Here is a 9,630-nt window from a genome sequence, read left to right on the forward strand (position 1 = left end):
AAGTGCTCTTCCATTGGGATAGCACCCTTTAAAGAATTACACTTTTAAAAATTAAACCTTGAAACTTCATAATTTGTAAATTCTACAACTTTCAATAAATTTAAGTCTCGGCAACATTTTACTAAACAAGCAAAGCAACATCGAAGTTGCAAGTCCCTGCCTAATGGTTATGGAAGTTATGAAAAGTGGGTGGAGGGAAAAATAATTTTGTATAAGAGAATCAATATGTTCAATTGAATACTCAATTAGAAGTGAAACTCTGAAGACATTTATAATCTATAAATGACATATAACTAGCAAATACACCAAATATTGCAAAGGAAATGCCGTAAGTGAATAGCATATGGAATAAGAACTTTGATGAAGACAGATGCAATATGTTATAAGTTGAGTGAAAGAAAAATCTCAATTTTGTTGTTGTTTGGTGTTTAGATATCTGAATGATATCTAAACTTTTGTGCAAATGTAACATAGATCTCCGGAAACCCTGAACGACAGATGATAATATATATATACATAACCAACATGCAATTTAGAATTTCACAAGTCTGCACTCAAAACATGACAACAACCAACAAATAAAAGAAATTGACTTGGATAGAAAGCAATAGCTTCACCTTTATTCTTGAGATGCTTCTGTTTATTTGAATTTGACTTGTGACATTCTTTACCTAAAAAGGAATCAAAATCATCACTAGTATTAAATCATCCAACATGGACTTTGGATATCCCACTGACATCTACGTTTTTGTTGCCATGCCTGAAAACCATGGAGTTTCCTATCAATAGTAGAATAAAATGTGTGCATATTTCTCAAGAACACATTCCTTATTAACCATCGTTACCTAACAGAAACCAAAGAGACAACACAATATCAGTGTACACAAAATCCCTTACCAAAATAGAAGCATAACTTAGCAAAGAAGTCTAAAATATGTTCTTAATTAATAAACTTTGTATTTGGAAATATTGTTTCTTTATATTTAAAAAAAACTATTTTGTTACAACACTTTTGTCTATTTATCCAGGCAATTATATCATAGCATATGTCACGCAGTAGCAATCTATAGTACCTAAAGTAAAAGGACAAATTTTTTCAAGGAAATAGATTTAGAAAAGAGCTTTGAAAACTATAAGTTTGTCATCATGCAAGTTGTGCAGGCTATGCAAGTAGCCATTATTTCAAAATGGTTGATGTTTCAGTGCTAATAGTTATTGTGACAACCACAATGAGCTAATCAATATAGAATCTAATTATGTATTCTAGTGTGTAAGATTATAGTGACAACAAGGTAAAAAATACCAACACTTGAAACGATATGTCAAATACTTAAGAAGTTTTTAGTTTACATATAAATAGAAAAGTATAAAATCATGTTTAACAATAGAAAGGGATTAATAAATATGGGAGCTCTAGTAGTCAAAGGAGTGAGACTTTTGTAAAGGTAATTTAATTTTCAAGGCTAAAAAAGGATGTCTACATATCTAGAAAGAGCATTTTCTCCAATAACCAAAACATGTTTAAATCCACCACTTGTCATTGTTCCAAGAATACTAACCATAAGTAAATGAATTATACAAAAAAAAATGGATTTATCAGCAATAAAAATAGACACAACAACTCACCTTTTAGGAAACATGTAGTTGTTACAAGACCCAACACAAAGCTATTACAAGAAGTTGTAATGTCAAAAGCAAAGGCTTTTTATACAACCCACCTCACTTTGTACCTGATATCAAAATTGCATTTTTTTCTAATATAGAATCATGAGTATGAATAATTAATGAAAAACTTTACAGAAAAATATCTAAAATGTACACGCAGTAAACTATATTGTTAAAATTATCCAAATTGACACAAAAAATACCAATTTAATATGGTTAAGGGGAAAAAGTTTATTTCCTAAAGACATAGGTTTTCAACATGCCAAAACTTGATCCTAACATTAACATGAAATCCCAAAAAATAGAACCTTTGAGAGTTAGAAAACGAAATATTTTATAGACCCTTGGTTGGATCCCATTTAAAAACTGGAACAATTATATATTTCCATAAAATCAACACATCCACAATCACTAATATCAATTACTTTTCATTTGGATATCATGAGGCAATCCACTTTGTGGTGGCTACCGCATGCAATTTTCATTCAAACCCAATAGGAATGTAGTTGCAGAAAGATGTTCATATACCAACATAATTATCGATATAGATGGAATACTTTGTGGTATCATTTTGTTACATATGTGAGAAGAAATACTACTAAGAGAGAATTGGCAATTTTTTAAAAAACATAATACACACATGCACATAAGAACAAGTTTTGAAGACACCAAATCATGCGAGTGATTGCAAAATGTATCCCAATGAAAAAATCTTATATTGAAGTTCTTTGATTGAGTCTGTGTAAATACATTTGAAATTGGTTGCTACCTTGCATAGGTAACAAATGTAGCCTCAATCACAAGGCCCACAACATTGAAGGAAGCTCATTTTTATGAAATTCAAAACATTAAACCTAACTATTGACTGAAGTGTGGTTTACTGACCATGGGACATGTGGGTTAGAGGACCATCAAATTCTATTGAATGATTAAAATAGAACCTACTTAATTGTGATATTTCATATGTTGTGTTGGTTACTCTAGTTAGTCATGAAAAATATGGTCACTTTCTCATCTTGGTTATGGTCTGCTTTTAGTTTGCCTGTGTTCTAACCTCCATCTAGTATCAATTGTTTCAACCATTTGTAATTTTTTGTCTTTATGTAATATGCAAAGAGGTTTTCAATACATTTCCAGATGAAATAGGGCATGTCTAGATCACCATATATAAAATTCTATAAATTTTATAGAATTTTACATATGGTGATATAGACATGCCCTATTTGATCTGCAAAGGTATTGAAAATCTCTTTGGATATGCTGGAAAGTGGAAACTCTCAGCTATGAGGGTTTCACTTTCCAAGCAAAAATTCAACTTTAAAAAAGGGAACAACAAAGTTTCCTTAGGGAATGAAAAAACAATTTTCTTTTCTATACGTCTTAGAGGTTATTTCCTTAATTATTTTTTGATTGGATTTTGAACTGTTGTGAGACTCAACTCAAAAAAAATCATGAATAGGTGGGTAAATGGTAAATACGGGTATGCTCCAAAAGGATAGAGGATATTGATAGTGATTTTGTTATAAAAAAGTCTCTTAAGTCACTAAGAAGCAAGCTAATAGAATAAGGAAGACAGGGATGCTTAACATGTGGAAAATAAGGATGCTTTGCATATATTATGACAAGGCACTATAAAAGAATTGCAATGAATAACATACTAAAATATGATAGAATGATCATCTTTGACTCATACATTTGCAAACAAGAGGCACAAGTTCATTCATAAAGCAGAAGGATTTTCACAAGGAAATACAAACTATTTGTGGGAAGCAATAGACAAAACTAGGATAACAATCATATGCTTTAAGTCAGAAATTTTCACAACATTTACAGGTTCCTCTGTATGTAGAAAAAGAATTTTGATATGAACAATTATATACAAGACCTACCCTATATAAGATAAATTTTATACAAGAACGTCCCTGAAATTTTGGAAAAATGTCTCAGGTATGACTAGCAAGTACCTTCATCCCCAATGAAATCCATCACACAAAGGGACATTTCCTTACTCCCAAAAAAACCAGAACAGTGGGTATGATATTTTCATTTTCTTTTCTTTCTTTTTTTTTTTGGGGGGGGGGGGCAATGCAAGAATAACAAAGGATAATGTCAACCATTTTATCATCAACTTGTAGTTAACATCTTTTGATCCATGTTTAGCTCAGTGTTGCTGAAATTTGAAATTGGACAATCCAAACTAGAAGCAACTATTTCTAGTACTGCTTTGATCATTTCCAGTCAAAACCCACCCATGAAACTAGAATTGATTATTTTTTCCCAAAACTTCTAGTTCAAGAAAAAACTGATCAAACTGGACAGTTTGACCAATTTTGTACCAATGCAGCCCGAACCCTAGAAAAGGGAAAAAATAAACCTACAAAAAATCCTAAAACTTCCATAAACCTCATTTCCCATCTATTTAATCATTCCCCCTATATTTTCTTCACAACCTTCTCATTGATCATTTGAGCAGCAAAGAGTGTTGATTCAACAATATTCTTGTGTTGATTCATAGTGCTTCTCAATATGATTCAGAGAGTTTCATTCGATGATTTGGAGCACTCAAGATTTGATTAGGGAGTTTCTTGGATCTATTACTAAACCTAATTTGGATTAAGACATGGAGTATTGATTTTAATATTTGATTGGGGTGCTTCTTATGTTTTCGGTAATGTTGTAAACATCATGTCAACAAAAATATCACCAAGAATTAGGAAAAGAAAATATTGACAACATCAGGAAAATATCACAAAATATAGGAAAATTTAAAAAATACAAAATTATTCAAAGACACAAATAATTGACTTTATGCCCCTCCATCAATGAGTAGGGAAAATAATTTCATGCATCTCATGATAATATCGAGATATTTACAATATTATCATGCTATTTTCGAGAATGAAAACACTGCACAGTTTATTGGCAATAATATCATTCTAGGGTAAAATTTGTGACATTGCAATAATACCATGGCCATGATAATCACAATGTTTGCAACAATGGTTTTTGGAGCTACTCTTTTGCCAATTCTAGGTGTTGATTCAATATGATCCTGTAATTGATTTAGATCTGCTCTTGGAACTGATTCAGAGTGAAGACTTGGAACTTGTAAAGGTATTTACAAATACTCTTAAAATCCTATTTCTCTTAAGAGAGTTTGTTAAAAAAATATAGAAATTCAATGTAAGGCTTTATTTGCAAATTATTTATGTGGTAGAAAAAATGCCATGGCTCCCACACATAAAAAGGATCCTACATGGAACCATTGCCAAATAGTTGCGGATGAAATGTTATGCAAGTATTGTCCCATGGAAATTGGTGGGGCGGTGGTTATATAGGGAAAATTCAATATTTATCTAAAAGCTCAGCCAAATTATAATCTAACATGCAAGCTACTATTGAAAGCTATAACATGAGGCAAAATATATGCAAGAAGAAATAGGAAGCAATGGAAATGAACATGATAATGAAACCCATAGTTCTGAAGACTCCATTACTCACCCTGCTAGGAATACCTTTAGAATCCCAATCCATCCCAAACATGAGGGTGATTATGGCACAAAGAACATAATCCTAATAGGCAAAGAGTTGACTCAATATTTGTATCCAATAGGCAACAACACCCGTAGTTCTTAGCCCACCATTGATAACAAATGGAGTAATTTGCTTGGGAATGCATGGCTAGATGGTGACATGATGCAAACATAAATTACAATCTAAGTTCAGCAGGATACAGATAGGGATTTGTACACAGATTTGCCAAATTTTTGAAAAGATAAGATCTAGATATAGTAGGAAAATGGCAAGTACAAAAATATTTTGTAATATATATAAAGAGAGACAATTAAAAAAAAAAAAACAGTTAATAATCAAAACCATTCAGGAATGATAAGAGTAGAGCTACAAGGTTATAACCAAAAACAAAAGAGAAAATTCTAATGCATGTTACTATTATCTATCCATGTATTATAATTGATAATTTGATAAGTCATAACCACCATTGACTATTGATAATTTTGAAGACCATATCGGCATGAGAACATCACAATTCATAACAATATCTTTGTAAGCAATATCCACATGTCCATATCAACAGTGAATAAAGGGGTGTCTTGAAGACTATGGTAAGACTAAATAACAGTGTTAGTGAAGTGACCGACATTGTAGCACTTAAGGGTAGAATAGACATTGAGAACAAACCTTGAACATGATGATAGATCAAACCTTCTCAAACCTTGAAATTGTACAAAACATTAAGTAAAATGATTGGCCTCCATCTTCTAACCATATCCCTTTCTATTCCTTTAATAATAAGCTTGATCAAATCTGCATTTACGTACTCCTCCATGTGCCTATTTCCAAGGATTTTCAGCACACCCTAAGGAAACACTTACATGAATTCAAGACACATTTCTAGACATTGAAATGGTAATTATATCAAAACAACCCAACAACAAAGTGATTCCCTACAATAGAAACTAACAATAACAAGTTAACGAATAAATGCATGCAGAACTTCACATTTACCTTCAATGTCACTACTGTGCATTTTTAGGTTAGGAAAATTCTTCTCTTTTAATCAATTCAACAAAGGTAATGAGTTTAAACTTTAAAGGCATTCCCTTATATCAAATTATACACAAAAATTGTCACAACAAAGCCCAAATGTTGGCTACAAACATCATCTCAAAACAAAAAACATGGCAATACGAGGAGTTTTGATATCAACAAAATTGTGAATTGTATAATTTGAAAATCCAACACCTCTAAATTGAGATTAGCCTAGAAAAAACACAATTTCTCACCAAGCCAACCAATACATGATAAAAAAGAATTGTTTTCCACTCAATGAAATGCATATAAACTCCATGTTAACTGGTATAACATCAATAAAATATGATACCATCATGATATAGATTCTATAACTAATAAATTCCCATAAAAATGCTAATGCTATAGCATAATGTCTCTAGTCCAAGTAGCTCCCATATTATGGAAAAAATTAACTCAAACAATCTAAACCAAGCAGAAACATGGGAAAACAAAAAAATATGGAGCACAAATACATTAAAGTGTCATAGAAAATTTAACGATAATTATTCATCTATAGATCGAATAAATATCATATGATACTTACTTAGGGAGCATCACCAAAAAGATCATCTGGAGTAGACGCACACATGAAAACCAAGTCAACATCCTCTGGCTTCACTTTTGCCATTTCAAGGGCTCTTCTAGATGACTCTACAGCTAAAACAATTAGTGTTTCATCACTTTCAAAACAAAGTGAGATTAATGACATTTTATTCCATGTAAGTGAGGAGGTTTTGGCAAGTATTTTTTAAGTATCCACAAAAAGTTATCAATTCTAGACTTTCCTTCATCTATTCCTTCCTTTGAGTACAATTATTCAATCCCCATTCTTACACAGTAAGCATTATTTCCTTCCATATGCAAGATCCTAATTAAGTGTTCCTTGTAATGATGCTCCCTAATTCTTCATTAAATAAAATATCTACTACTAGTCAGAGTCTCAATATGTAGGGAAAATATGTTTTCAACTTATAGAAATTTAAATGGTCGTTCCAGTTAAAATACCTTCAAAAACTTTGTAGTCTTTGTTGTTTCTACGGCCTTTGGGATTGCACATACAATACCAAGCCATGCTGGCTAGGGATAAGCTTTCTTAACAACATGTTAGTGCTACATCCACTCATGTTCCTAACATCAACATCAAAGTTGAGGTGCCTCATTTGATTAATCCACAAAAACTAAAATGATTCGATTTCCTGGTGACAATGTGTTTGTAACAACACTTTCCCAATAACTATAAAACCTGAATATGGAATTTTGGTAGCTACCTCAAATAGAACTATTAGGTGTCTAGCCTAATTATATTTTGTATTCAAAAGTATCACCGCATTGGACCCCAGTTTGTAATGGTCGCCCGTAAAATATTTGCTGTAGGGGTGTCTAGGGGGGGCGACTACGACCTTTGGCATCCCCCCCCTGGCAGGGGGGATTGGGGGCAGTGTCCCTGAAGCTAAGAATAGATGTAAAATTTCCTTGTAAAATGTTGTAATTTAGTAGTCAATCTGGGTCTTTCATTAGGCGGAGATCTGACGGTAGAAGTTATGTTTAATTTAGGGTCTTTTTCCCTAGAAGGCAACCTGTCGCTATATATGATGGAATTGTATCGCGCCTATATATATCTGTATTATGAGTGAGTAAGAGAGAGTAGATTGAGAGTGAAGACGGAATTACAGCAGATCTGTTGTAGGTTGTATCTCTTAAGTTTGTTGGATAATATAAAGAGAAGGACTGGTTTTTTCTCCGTGGACGTAGCCCAAACTGGGTGAACCATGTATATCTGTGTCTCTCTTGTTTTATGTGTTTTCTGTGTTCCGTTGCTCTATAATATATAATTTTGTAACAAGAACTTATTAGCAATTTGGAATTCCAACATCTCTATCCACTTTCTTAATCTAACAAATAGGATTTTCTAGCAAGCAATCACAAAATGTGTATTTTTAGATAAAATCTTTGGAGGCTTTCTAGCATTAGCTGCAAAAGTAATAAACAAAAAATATTTTACAATAGCTCTAGTCAACACCAAATAAGTAAATGACACTTGGAGTGTTACTATAGTGATCCATAGAATTAGAATTTGGTTGTGTTTTAACTAGAAGGAGTGAAGGTGGCACTTAAAATTTTGGGGCACAAGAAGTGTCTTCTATTATCAGAAAAAGATGATTAGATGCATTATTTCCATAATCAGATGATCCTCCAACATCACCATTATTTTCAAACAAAACACCTTCCCATTTGGCTTGTTGCATGTCAGTGCTAATGAAATTTTCTACAAGACTACTGCTACTGGTTTGTTGCAAATTAGAAGATGAAAGATGGGGCATGCCTAGTGTTTTTCTAGACATGTCACCAATGGGAATGGAAATGGACACTGTAAATTTCCCACTGAAATATTAGTAGCACCTTCTGTGCCTACTTCCATGACACCACTGGCACTAACCATAGTCAAGTTTGCACATTGAGCATTTTCCAATGAAAATAAATTACGCAAAATGGAACTTAATTGGCTTTGGTGTAATGCATTACAACCCAAAATCAATGATCTAGAATTCAAGCTTCTGTTTAGGAGAACTATGAAAGTGACCAATATCTTCATGTGGTACACTTTGAAAGGTTAGAGAGTTCATGTTGGGAAACATCTAATTTGATATTATTGCTCCAATTTTCCTTAGCTTGCAGTCTTGTTTCAATCACAATTCCACATACAACAATTAACCCTTCACATGCCAAATGTTTCTACTTGATACGTTAGGGATGGAGAGATTGTGCGGTGTGGTCGTCCGAGCAATTCCTACACCTTTGTAGATGACTCCAATATTAACTAACCCTTAAGGAGGTGGAAGTGGAAAATATATCTAATTGTATGAATAATGTTATTAATAAATTCAAATAGTCCTATGTAGCCCATTATTTTATGTGCTTCAAAGTTCTTGGAGAATGGTAATTGTTACATCTAAGGAATATTTGTACCATGTAGATCCACCCAAAGGATTCACTTCCTGTTGGATTAACCATGAAGTTTGACCCTGATAGTGTTGAGTGAATTGAACTTGTGAACTGTCAATAGAAGGAGTAGTTTACCGACCGGGACTCAACCAGCTGAGCTAACCCTAGGGACTAAGTTCAGGGTATGTTTATTTTCTATATTTGGTCTTTCAATTTTGGTTTTTCCTTGGGGTGGGCTTGGGTGGTGTCATCAAAATGAGTTGACAGAATCATAAACAACCATTGAACAAGGGCTAACCAAATTCAAGTCCATTGCCTACGTTTTGTTTAATATATTGAACATTCAGCTAAATATATAGTTTAGGAATGATATTTGGTAACTTGAAAAATAGTGCAGAGCAGAGATTAAAAGCAAAAATAATACATACC

The sequence above is a fragment of the Pinus tabuliformis genome, chromosome 8 (assembly GCF_031772625.1).
Source record: "Pinus tabuliformis cultivar Carrire ecotype Pingquan chromosome 8, CPIR1, whole genome shotgun sequence".
Classification (NCBI taxonomy): domain Eukaryota; kingdom Viridiplantae; phylum Streptophyta; class Pinopsida; order Pinales; family Pinaceae; genus Pinus; species Pinus tabuliformis.